Source organism: Pristiophorus japonicus, chromosome 15, assembly GCF_044704955.1.
Source record: "Pristiophorus japonicus isolate sPriJap1 chromosome 15, sPriJap1.hap1, whole genome shotgun sequence".
Classification (NCBI taxonomy): Eukaryota; Metazoa; Chordata; class Chondrichthyes; family Pristiophoridae; genus Pristiophorus; species Pristiophorus japonicus.
Genome location: NC_091991.1, coordinates 55,282,814 through 55,295,791, shown reverse-complemented (window position 1 = coordinate 55,295,791; position 12,978 = coordinate 55,282,814). Strand labels below are relative to the sequence as shown.

The window sequence follows — 12,978 nt, the reverse complement described above, 5'->3', positions numbered from 1 at the left end:
ATGCCATTGTTAGTCTTGGTAGAAAGTAAAATCTAATATGGGGAAGGAGAAAACAAGGAGCTGCCACAGAATCCAACAATTATCATCATAGGCAGTCCCTCGAAATCGAGGAAGACTTGCTTCCACTCTAAAAATGAGTTTTTAGGTGACTTAACAGTCCAATACGGGAATTACAGTCTCTGTCACAGGTGGGACAGACAGTCGTTGAAGGAAAGGGTGGGTGGGGAGTCTGGTTTGCTGCACGCTCCTTCCGCTGCCTGCGCTTGATTTCTGCATGCTCTCGGCGACTAGACTCGAGGTGCTCAGCACCCTCCTGGATGCTCTTCCTCCACTTAGGGCGGTCTTTGGCCAGGGACTCCCAGGTGTCGGTGACGATGTTGTACTTTATTAAGGAGGCTTTGAGGGTGTCCTTGAAACATTTCCCCTGCCCATCTGGAGCTTGCTTGTCATGTAGGAGTTCAGAGTAGAGCGCTTGCTTTGTTCGCATGCCTGACAAGACTCCCAATGTGGCCCGCCCAACGGAGCTGGTTGAGTGTGGTCAGTGCTTCGATGCTGGGATGTTGGTCTGATCGAGGACACTAACATTGGTGCGTCTGTCCTCCCAGGGGATTTGCAAGATCTTGTGGAGACATCATTGGTAGTATTTCTCCAGCGATTTGAAGTGCCTACTGTATATAGTCCACATCTCTTAACCATACAGGAGGGCGGGATCACAAAGCCCTGTAGACCATAAGCTTGGTGCCAGATTTGAGGGCCTGATCTTCAAACACTGTCTTCCTCAAGCGGCCGAAGGCTGCGCTGGTGCACTGGAGGCGGTGTTGAACCTTGTCGTTGATGTCTGCCTTTGCTGATAATAGGCTCCCGAGGTATGGAAAGTGGTCCACATTGTCCAGGGCTGCGCCGTGGATCTTGATGACTGGGGGGGCAGTGCTGTGTGGCGGGGTCAGGTTGCTGGAGGATCTTTGTCTTACGGATGTTTAGTGTAAGGCCCATGCTTTCATATGCCTCAGTGAAGATCTTGACTATGACTTGGAATTCAACCTCTGAATTTGCGCAGACACAAGCGTCGTCCGCATACTGTAGCTCGACGACAGAGGATGGGATGGTCTTGGATCTGGCCTGGAGACGACGAAGGTTGAACAGGTTCCCACTGGTTCTGTAGTTTAGTTCCACTCCAGCGGGGAGCTTGTTGAGAGTGAGATGGAGTATTGCAGCGAGGAAGATTGCGAAGAGGGTTGGGGCGATGACGCAGCCCTGCTCGACCCCGGTCTGGACGTGAATTGGGTCTGTGGTTGATCCGTTGGTCAGGATCATGGCTTACATGTCGTCATGGAGCAGGCGGAGGATAGCGTCAAACTTTTGGGGGCAGCCGAAATGGAGGAGGACGCTCCATAGTCCCTCACGGTTGACGGTGTCAAAGGCCTTTGTAAGGTCAAAGGAGGCCATGTACAAGGGTTGGTGCTGTTCCCTGCATTTCTCTTGCAGTTGTCGTGCCATAAAGATCATATCCGTTGTACCCCGTAGTGGACGGAAACCGTCCTGTGACTCGGGGACGAGCTCCTCAGCCACAGGGAGAAGACGGTTGAGGAGGATTCTAGCAATTACCTTCCCAGTGGCTGATAACAGGGAGATTCCTCTGTCGTTGTTGCGGTCAGACTTGTCCCCTTTTTTAAAGATGGTCATGATTACTGCATCTCGGATCTCCCGGCGTGCTCTTCTCCTTCCAGATGAGAGAGATGAGGTTATGCATTCATGCCAATAATGTCTCTCTGCCATACTTTAGTGCCTCTCCGGGGATTCCATCCTGTTGTTCTTGAGCTGACGGATGGCCTTTTCTACCTTGTGCAGGGCTGGGGTTTTGCTGCGGTGGTGGCAGGTAGCATGCCTGCGGGATGGAGTCGAGGACACTGGTGTCAAAGGCAGAGTCTCGGTTCAGGAGATCTTCGAAGTGCTCCTTCCAGCGGGTCCTAACTGCCTCAGTGTCCTTGATGAGTGTCTCCCCGTTCTTGGCCAGCAGTGGTGTGGGGCCTTGGGTGCTTGGGCTGTAGGTGGACGACTGCGGTGAAGAATCCTCGCACATCATGACTGTCAGCCAGCTGCTGAATCTCTTGAGCTTTCTCCACCCACCATCTATTCTTTAGGTCGCGGGTTTTTTGTTGGACCTTGGCCTTAAGCTGTCTAAAGCTGCTTTGCTGCACCCGAGTTGGGTTGTTGTTTTAGGTTCAGAAATGCCCTATGCTTGCGATTTATTAGCTCTTGGATCTCCTGGTCAATCTAATAAACCAGGGTGTCCAGTCTGTGGCCATCGAAGCTCTGGTAACTCAGTCCTATATGTGCATATATTTCTGATTCCCTGGTTTATTCTTGAATTTTGTCTGCCTGGAGATTTTGGCAGTTTCTTGTGCTGCTGCCTCATTGGTGAATGAATGCTAAATCAGAACATCAGGATCTGCAACTTGGAAACATGCAGATTAATGGGAACATGGATTTAAATTTGGGCCCACAAGGACAAAGCTTGGACAACCTGCAATAAATGATTAATTAAAAATTCCTTATGGCAAAACATTTTCCCAATTCTACCAATCCTTATTGAGGAGAATAATCTGCTGACCAGTTCTCATAGGATTGATGTTGGAATGTACCTGTATTCACTCATTAGTACAGTTTTTTTTTTAAATTCTCTTTACATGCCAATTTTCTTCTCTCTTGCTCCTTACTGTCGTACAGTTCCATGTGGTAACGAGGGCTAGCAGCTTTCAGCACTTCAGCTAAATGGCTTTGTTCAAGTGCGAGTCTTGACGGTGAGTGTCAGCAGTTATTTATCTGCAAAAAATATAAACCAATGCCAAACCTGTACTCTTGTGAAGTTTACAACTTGCATTTATATAGTGCCTTTAATGTAGTAAAACGTCTCGAGGCGCTTCACAGGAGCATTATCAGACAAGCTTTGACATCGAGACACGGCAATTAGGATGCGTGACTGAAAGCTTGCTCAAAGGGGTAGGTTTTAAGGAGTGACTTAAAGGAAGAGAGAGGTGGAGAAGTTTACCGAAGGAATTCCAGCGCCTATAGTCTAGGCAGTTGAAAGCACAGCCATTAATGGTGGAGTGAGAGAAATTGGGGACATGCTAGAGGCCAAAATTGGAGCAGCATAGAGATCTTGGAGGGTTGTAGGGCTGGAGGAAATACAGAGATGGGGCGGGATAAGGCCATGGAGGGATCTGAACACAGGGATGAGAATTTTAAAATGGAGGCATTGCTGAACCGAAAGTCAAAGGACTTGGTGTGAGTTGGGAGGCAGGTAGCAGAGTTTTGGATAAGCTCAAGTTTACGGAGGGTGGTAGGTGGGAGATCGGCCAGGATGGTGATGAGGACCAGAAACCCCAATTTTTCACCTCCCTAAGCCTGGCACATTGAGGCCAATGGTAGCAATTCCTACCACAAGCTTAGTGAGTAAAGCATTGAATCTAGATCTATCTTGTATGTATGGCTCAGCCACTTGCTGAAAAAATGCATTGAGCCATTGAGGGAGGCTTGATTCCATTTTTATAGAAATAAATTGATAAACTGGATCTGTGACATAGCGGCTACCAACATCAGACCCTGGTGATTGAGAGGACTGAAATAGCCTGCTGCTCTATAGCATTCTTCAACTGTATGCTGAGAAGTGAGTGAGTGAGATGAGATTTGAGTGTCAGGCGCTCTCATAATCCCTCCCACCACTGGGAAGTACTCTGCTTCCTCTGGTGCCTCAGCACAGCCTAAATTAAAAGCTTGTGGTCCTGTGAAATTGTGGGTGTAAAACCACAGTACATGCCCTCTTCCAACTTCCTTTTGAAACAATCTGCAGATCCAATTTTGGCTGCACTGGATGGCAATTTATGTCATAGAAAAGTTCCCTCTAGTCTCAATTCTGAATTTGATTTTTTTTTAAATCAGACTTTATCTCTGCTCACTTTTTCTTAAAAAAAAAGCAACCTTCCTCCTATCCGATCTTGCTCATTTCTTACAAAATTGATCTCCAATAGTGACAGACACTATTGGTGCATGAGAATTGATTTATCGAGAGAGAGTAGTACAATGAGTGTTGACTAAATGTTACTACTGGATATCTTGCTAAAGTGAAGCAGTAAAAATGGTGTGCAAAAATAGAGGGGGCGAAATTGGGCAGCGCCATGCTTGTGAGATGGGCTGTAAATTTGTGGGAAATTGGGCACTTCCCTCAGAAATGAAGGGAGGTGGTATCTGAGGTGCTAATGGCCTCAGTGGGGTGCTGCAGAGGAGCTATTACCAGAGCTGCACCCAATTTCAGCTGACTTCCATTCACTGATGATCAGCCTGCTGTTCATTCCAGTTCTTAAAAGGGGAAGTCGTTTCAGGTAGCACCTGGTCTTTTTCATCATTGCTGGAGTTGACTGAGAGCTACAAGGTCTATGATGGCTGCTCTAAGACCTCATACAAGGGCCACTCGTTTCAATGGTGGGTGCAGTGGAGAAAAGGAGGGAAGCGCTGTTCCCTCCATTTGGGAGAAGGCCAACTCCACAGATTTTTAAGGCCATGTGGGCAGAGATAGCTGAGGAGCTGTCAGCCAGCACCATGATTGACAGAAGCCCAACACAATGCCGCAAGAAATTTAATAACCTCAGTCGGGTGGTCAAGGTGAGCACATGTTTGCACAACTCTTGCATAACAGCCCTTGGGGGCGAAATTGCTTTTTATAGCCCCGTTAGCATCTGCGGGAAGGAGGGGGGCGCTGCCACCTTCAGGGAAATTGCCCGGGAGGTTGCAGAGGCGCTGGCACAGCAGCGCCGCACCACACGGTTAGCACCCTGGGCCACTACGCAACCGCCGTGCGGGCCGTGAAGCTGGTGTGGGTGGATGTCCACTCCCAGGGCAGTAGTTAAAGGGGAAGGCGACGGTGACAGCGCCCCGGGCTGCCATCTTTTTTTGTTGTCCGACTCTCTGGTCAGCTTGACATTGGATGTCCTAGCGTGGACCGGGCCACCATCATGCAGCCCAGCACTCTGTCTTGGGTGCCGGGCTGCTGGCCTGGTCTCGCGCTGCCCTGGTGGCCCAGTGGTGGCCATCAAAGGGCCTGTAGAGTGCGCGGCGGCCTTCCCCTTTAATCATTGTAGCGCATCAGCACTACGTGGACGCTCCACTGAGCGCTACAGTAACGCCCCGGCACCCACCCCTACAGGAAGCAGAGCGCCGGAGATAACGATCCACTTCCTTTTGAGAGGTGATAGGCCCAATTCAGCGTAGAGGGTGGGTCTTCTGTGCCGGCGCTAAAAGTCCCAGTCCCGTAAGGATACGGTGGCAATTTAGCCCCCTCTGTGTGCACACTCTGCAAACCAGCACTTAACCCAACAGGCAACCACCAAACATCTGTGCCTACTCACAGTCACAGCCTCATTTTATGCCTTGCCAACATTCACAGCTACTTAACCACAGCAGGCATATCTTCCACATACATAACTGGACTCTTACATACACAGGCTCCTTTCTTTTGCAGGCCAAGATGGCACACAACAGGATGGAGCAGCAATGGACTGGAGGGGAGAAAGCTGAAATGCGCCAGCTTTCTGACCAGGAGGAGCGAGTGCTGTGGCTCGTTGGCCTGCAGGTGGTGTGTGCCGTGGCCGGCGGAGACATAGTGCCCACTGGGGGCAACAATGGTATCTTTATCCCCTCTTATCACACTTCTCCGTTAAACCAGAAGGCCTTATCATTTTACAGTTCCTCATTCTGTCTGCCTTCCTTGCTCCATTCCTGTCCCCCTGCCTTCACCTGAACATGACTCTTGTGCCATTTATGCTTTCAGATAACCATGCAGAAGATCAGCAGCCTGTGCCTGAGCCTCCCCCCTCAACCCAGTCATAAGGGTGACTGGGAGGGGGAGGAGGAGCAGCCAAACATTGCGTCACTGCCTCTCTCACCCGCAGGCACCAGCTCAGATACTGGCACGACGGGGGTCTTAGTGGTTAGCTTAGTAGAGGGGTCTACACTGGGTGATACACCAGGGCTGCATCACCGTTAAGGGGACAGGGAACAGCGGGAGCCATCTCTCCAGAGGGCGAGTTCGTGCGCAAGTTCTGCTGCACAGGACTTGGATGAGGACTTCGATGGGGAGGCGTTCACACACCAGGTGATGGCCATGCACTTCGACATGATGGGTGCAATGGCAAAGGTGCCCGAGAGCCTGTCGGAGGTTGTAAGGAGCGTGGAGGAGTCCGCCTCCCGCATTGTACACAACTCTGCGCACATCATGGAGCCTATCATTGCCAGTGTATAGACAATGGTGGACTCCCAGAGAGATTGCGGATCCAGACCTCGTGACGTGTCATGGGCGATGTGGCAGCTTTGATTACAGCACAGGCGGAAGCAATGCAATGTCTTGCTGCTGCAGTGGAGTCAATGGTTCCTCGCATGGAAGCTCAGACTGCTCTCATGCAGTCTCAGCTTGATGCCACGCAACGTCTTGGTGCTGTCATGCGGTCTTAGCTGCATGTCACGCAAGCTGACTGCTGCCATTGCTGCTGTGTCCACCACAGTCAACCGGAGATCACACTGTTGCAGCAGCCCAGCAAACTGTGTTCCATGCAGACTGGTGGGAGTGCTGCCCCAGGGGAGTGGTACTGGGTCAGTGGAGCAGGAACCTGCTGTCCTCTCTCAGGATGACAGCATTCCTGATCCAACCACTGCCACTCCGCCATTGTATTTGTCGCTGCCTGTCATCCAGCCAGCCCAGACCTACGGCCGCCAAGCCTGAGCTGGTGCAGTCTGCAGCCAGGCCCAGAGCTGGTCGAGGGCATCCTACAAGGCTATCTGTAGTCTCTGGCAGTGACACACAGCAGCCTTCCACCAGCCATTCTACTGCCACAGGGGACACACTGCAGAGGAATATTAGAACAGTTCAACAAAAAAGGAAATTCACAAGGGTGATGAATAAATACACAGTTATACATTTTATTGTTGTATGATAAATGTTGATGTTTGCTGTAGTCTCTCATTTCAGTCGTGGGGCTTTGGTATGGAAGGGCTAATTGATGTGAGGACGTCTACAGGAAGTGGGATAGAAATCAGTGGAAACGAACTCTGATGAGATGTTTGCGGACCTCCTTGCGGCTGTTACTGCTCTTGTTCCTTCTCCTGAGGTGGTGCAGCTATGCCTGGTGGAAATGGCTGTGCCCTCATGATGGCCAGGTTGTGCAGCAGATGGCGATGAATAGGGAAACCCACTCAGGCAAGTACTGCATGGGAATTAAACATACAGGGGTATCTGACGATTCGGAAAGGTAGACAAGAAGGGAAAGGAGGTGGGGTAGCTCTGTTAATAAAGGATGATATCAGGGCAGTTGTGAGAGACGATATTGGCTCTAATGAACAAAATGTTGAACCATTGTGGGTGGAGATTAGAGATAGTAAGGGGAAAAAGTCACTGGTGGGCGTAGTTTATAGGCCCCCAAATAATAACTTCACGGTGGGGCGGGCAATAATCAAGGAAATAATGGAGGCATGTGAAAAAGGAATGGCAGTAATCATGGGGGATTTTAACCTACATATCGATTGGTCAAATCAAATCGCACGGGGTAGCCTGGAGGAGGAATTCATAGAATGCATACGGGATTGTTTCTTAAAACAGTATGTTACAGAACCTACAAGGGAGCAAGCTATCTTAGATCTGGTCCTGTGTAATGAGACAGGAATAATAAACGATCTTGTAAAAGATCCTCTCGGAATGAGTGATCTTAGTATGGTTGAATTTGTAATACAGATTGAGGGTGAGGAAGTAGTGTCTCAAACGAGCATACTATGCTTAAACAAAGGGGACTACAGTGGGATGAGGGCAGAGTTGGCAAAAGTAGACTGGAAACACAGACTAAACGGTGGCACAATTGAGGAACAGTGGAGGACTTTTAAGGAGCTCTTTCATAGTGCTCAACAAAAATATATTCCAATGAAAAAGAAGGGCGGTAAGAGAAGGGATAACCAGCCGTGGATAACCAGGGAAATTAAGGAGAGTATCAAATTAAAAACCAATGCGTATAAGGTGGCCAAGGTTAGTGGGAAAATAGAAGATTGGGAAAATTTTAAACGACAGCAAAGAATGACTAAGAAAGCAATAAAGAAAGGAAAGATAGATTACGAAGGTAAACTTGCGCAAAACATAAAAACGGATAGTAAAAGCTTTTGCAGATATATAAAACGGAAAAGAGTGACTAAAGTAAATGTTGGTCCCTTAGAAGATGAGAAGGGGGATTTAATTATGGGAAATGTGGAAATGGCTGAGACCTTAAACAATTATTTTGCTTCGGTCTTCACAGTGGAAGACACAGAAATCATGCCAGAAATTGCTGGTCACAGGAATGTGGGAAGGGAGAACCTGGAGACAATCACTATCACTAGGGGGGTAGTGCTGGACAGGCTAATGGGACTCAAGGTAGACAAGTCCCCTGGTCCTGATGAAATGCATCCCAGAGTATTAAAAGAAATGGCGGAAGTTATAGCAGATGCATTCGTTATAATCTACAAAAATTCTCTGGACTCTGGGGAGGTACCAGCGGATTGGAAAGCAGCTAATGTAACGCCTCTGTTTAAAAAAGGGGGCAGACAAAAGGCAGGTAACTATAGGCCGGTTAGTTTAACATCTGTAGTGGGGAAAATGCTTGAAGCTATCATTAAGGAAGAAATAGCGGGACATCTAGATGGGAATAATACAATCAAGCAGACGCATCATGGATTCATGAAGGGGAAATCATGTTTAACTAATTTACTGGAATTCTTTGAGGATATAACGAGCATGGTGGATAGAGGTGTACCGATGGATGTGATGTATTTAGATTTTCAAAAGGCATTCGATAAGGTGCCACACAAAAGGTTACTGCAGAAGATAAAGGTACGCGGGGTCAGTGGAAATGTATTAGCATGGATAGAGAATTGGCTGGCTAACAGAAAACAGAGAGTCGGGATAATGGGTCCTTTTCGGATTGGAAATCAGTGGTTAGTGGTGTGCCACAGGGATCGGTGCTAGGACCACAACTGTTTACAATATACATAGATGACTTGGAAGAGGGGACAGAGTGTAGTGTAACAAAATTTGCAGATGACACAAAGATTAGTGGGAAAGCGGGTTGTGTAGAGGACACAGAGAGGCTGCAAAGAGATTTAGATAGGTTAAGCGAATGGGCTAAGGTTTGGCAGATGGAATACAATGTCGGAAAGTGCGAGGTCATCCACCTTGGGGAAAATAAACAAAAAAAGGGAATACTATTTGAATGTGGAGAAATTACAACATGCTGCGGTGCAGAGGGACCTGGGTGTCCTTGTGCATGAATCCCAAAAAGTTAGTTTGCAGGTGCAGCAGGTAATCAGGAAGGCGAATGGAATATTGGCCTTCATTGCGAGAGGGATGGAGTACAAAAGCAGGGAGGTCCTTCTGCAACTGTATTGGGTAATGGTGAGGCCGCACCTGGAGTACTGCGTGCAGTTTTGGTCGCCTTACTTAAGGAAGGATATACTGGCTTTGGAGGGGGTACAGAGACGATTCACTAGGTTGATTCCGGAGATGAGGGGGTTACCTTATGATGATAGATTGAGTAGACTGGGTCTTTACTCATTGGAGTTCAGAAGGATGAGGGGTGATCTTATCGAAACATTTAAAATAATGAAAGGGATAGACAAGATAGAGATAGAGAGGTTGTTTCCACTGGTCGGGGAGACTAGAACTAGGGGGTACAGCTTCAAAATACGGGGGAGCCAATTTAAAACCGAGTTGAGAAGGAATTTCTTCTCCCAGAGGGTTGTGAATCTGTGGAATTCTTTGCCCAAGGAAGCAGTTGAGGCTAGCTCATTGAATGTATTCAAGTCACAGATAGATAGAGTTTTAACTAATAAGGGAGTTAAGGGCTATGGGGAGCGGGCGGGTAAGTGGAGCTGAGTCCACGGCCAGATCAGCCATGATCGTGTTGAATGGCGGAGCAGGCTCGAGGGGCTAGATGGCCTACTCCTGTTCCTAATTCTTATAGGGTGATCAAGGGGTATGGCGAGAAAGCAGGAATGGGGTACTGAAGTTGCATTTTCAGCCATAAACTCATTGAATGGCGATGCAGGCTCAAAGGGCCGAATGGCCTACTCCTGCACCTATTTTCTATGTTTCTATGACTCCTCCCGGCTGTTAATGCAGCGGAACCAGTGCTTCAGCACGCCGATGAACTCTGATGTTCTTGGTGGCGGCATAGCTCTCATGGTACGAGTATTGGGTAGAAGTGGTGGGGTTGTGGAGGGGAGTCATGAGCCAGGTGGATATCCCTTGTCTCCAAGCAGCCAACCGCGAGCTTCATTTTGGGGCTGGAGCAGAGCTGGCACAACGGTCTGGTGCAGGATGAAGGCATTGTGGCCGCTGCCAGGATAGCGGGCATTCATGGTGAGTAATTGCGTGTGTGGTCACACCAACTGGACATTCAGTGAGTGGTAGCCTTTGCAATTACAGAAGATCTCAGGATGCGGCGCCCTCAAAACGATGTGGGTGCAGTCAATGGCACCCTGCACCATGGGGAAGCCAGCTATCATGGCACAGGCGCATGCATGCTTGTGCTGCTTCTCTGCTCATGGAGGAGGAGATATAGTACCTCCTCCTCCTGTACAGAGCATCTGTGACCTCGCGGATGGAGCAATGGACGGCAAATTGGGAGATGTTACAGATGTCTCCTGTTGCTCCTTGGAAAAATCCATTGGTGTAGCAATTGAGCGCGATGGTGACCTTGACTTTCACAGAGAGATATCCTCACCCTGATATGAGGCTCGAGGTCTGTTTTCAGCAAATGGCAGAGCTCTGTGACCATGTCCTTGCTGAAATGCAGCCTTCGCACACACTGCTCCTCAGTGAAATTGATGTAGGAGAACTGCTGCTGAATACCCTGAGAGTAAGGCCTCCTGTTGTCAGAGGAAGGCGGCGCCACAGGGCTGGCAACAGGTTGATGTGGTTGTCCCTGTGCCGACAGACAATAGTTTCCAAGATGGCGCCTTTAAATAGTGCTGCTGCATCCAGTTCCCAAGGCAACTCAGCAGCGCAAGCTGTCGTTGACATCGCCAGGTGCTAAGGTAGGTTGTGGCTGGCAATTTAATTTCTGTGGGGATGGAGGGGGGCACGATACGCAGCCCAGTGGGTCGCTCGGTGCCCCCGCAAAACCCCTGCTGAATTCCGCTGGAGGTGATTTTTGTGCCGCGCCTGGGCAAAATACCCGGTTCCGGTAGGCGCTAACGGCCATCAATAAAAGGGACAATTTTGCCCCAGAGTGTTCTAATAAATTAAAAACAACCATATAACACCCGGCATAACCAATTCCATTCAGCTTTGGAACAGGCCATTTTTGCAGTTTGCAGTGCCCTGTGCAGCAGGTCTCTTGGGACACATTCAGTCTTGATCAGCAAATATAATATTTTATATGCAATTGCCAAAGCTTTCTGTATAAGTTATTCAGATTTGAAACTAGAGTACTGAAAGATTACACGAGAAAAATCCAAGAGACAAATGTCCATTGAAACTCAATCCTCTTAATACCCTAATTCTCCTGTATCTAGAACAACCCCAATGCAAGCATAAGGAAAGAAGTGCCTCTGCTATCTGATAATACCACACTTAGAGACCTGTGAATATTAAAGGCTCAGGTGTTAACAGTGAAGTGATGGGGTGGATTGAGTAGACACTATGAATAATTGGATATTTCCCTGATTGACATGATGTAGCTAGTGGTGTGCTCCAGATAACTTGTGACCCAGCAGCAGAGCCGCAGGGTGTGCGGTGGTCATGTCCCTCACCAGTCACTTTGAGGATGGTTAATTTTGTATATCAGGACTCATCCAAAACTGACTAGATAATTTACTCACTTAACTTTTAAATTCCCAATCGCAATCCCACTGAGGTTTTGTGTCTGACTCAAACGGCAGTGCAGCATCAGAGGATATGTCATGGCTGTGTTGTGCTGTGCTGTGCTGTGCCAAGTTGGCCAAACCTAGACTTTGACCTCCCTCCATGACACCTATCTCCCTAAATTCAACCCTGGCCCCATCCTTGTTGGGAGCTCTTTATTTTTGCTATTACAGAAAAGATTTGCAGATCGGCAAATAGAGATCAAAATTTGATAATGAGATCAAATTCAAGTAATGGCAGACTGAGGAAGAATCCAGAAGACTGGAGGAAAATATGGTTAAGAGTAGACAGATGTATGATAAATATCACAAAATATGCAGTTCATGTAGATAAATGTGAAGCAATGCATTTTGTGGAAAAAGAACAATGGAAATAATCTAAAATTTTCAATTAAGTGAAGCAACAATGAGATTGCGGGATACCAATAAACAATGTCTAAAAGCAGGATTGCATAAGACCATACAATGGGTAACTGGACTTCTGGGTTTTAGATAGAGGTTCATTGAATACAAAAGCAAGGAACTGATGGCCCAGAATTTGCGATCAGTGGCAAAGTGACAGCGATCGCCACTGACCTCGAAGAAAGCTACCCACAAAGATCTCCCGATCTCTGGCGAAAACTTTAGCTTCCTTGACCTTAATTTGATTGCAGTACAGTCAAAAGGGGATACAGCAGCAGTAATGTCATCAAGCTGTCTAAGCAGCCAAGTAGCCAATCACATTGAAGAATTCTCACAGCAAACCAGGAAATGAAAAGCACTGATTATCATTTACTTTTTGAAAAATTTTACAGAGAGTGAAATAAAGAGTGAGGCATACACATGGGGTTAAGGGAGAAGCTAAAATATCAAACAAACTTAAAAAAAAATTAAATATTTTTTATTTTTAAAAAATCTAGTAATTTTTATCAATGCAGAAATTTGACATTCCACAAATATAAAATTAGTTTTTCAGGGCCAGAACGGTTGTTCATATGAATTCACTGATTGCTGGCTATGGAAAGTTTCACAGGGCAACTTGTGGTGGAGCAGTGAATGACAGTTTTG

At 47.7% G+C, this 12,978-nt stretch overlaps 1 protein-coding gene across 1 annotated transcript in view; it reads right to left on the bottom strand.

Moving 5' to 3' along the window:
- Positions 1-12,978, bottom strand: part of foxm1 (forkhead box M1) — a 78,559-nt gene that overhangs the window by 51,121 nt on the left and 14,460 nt on the right. The gene's annotated exons all lie outside the window — the stretch shown is intronic.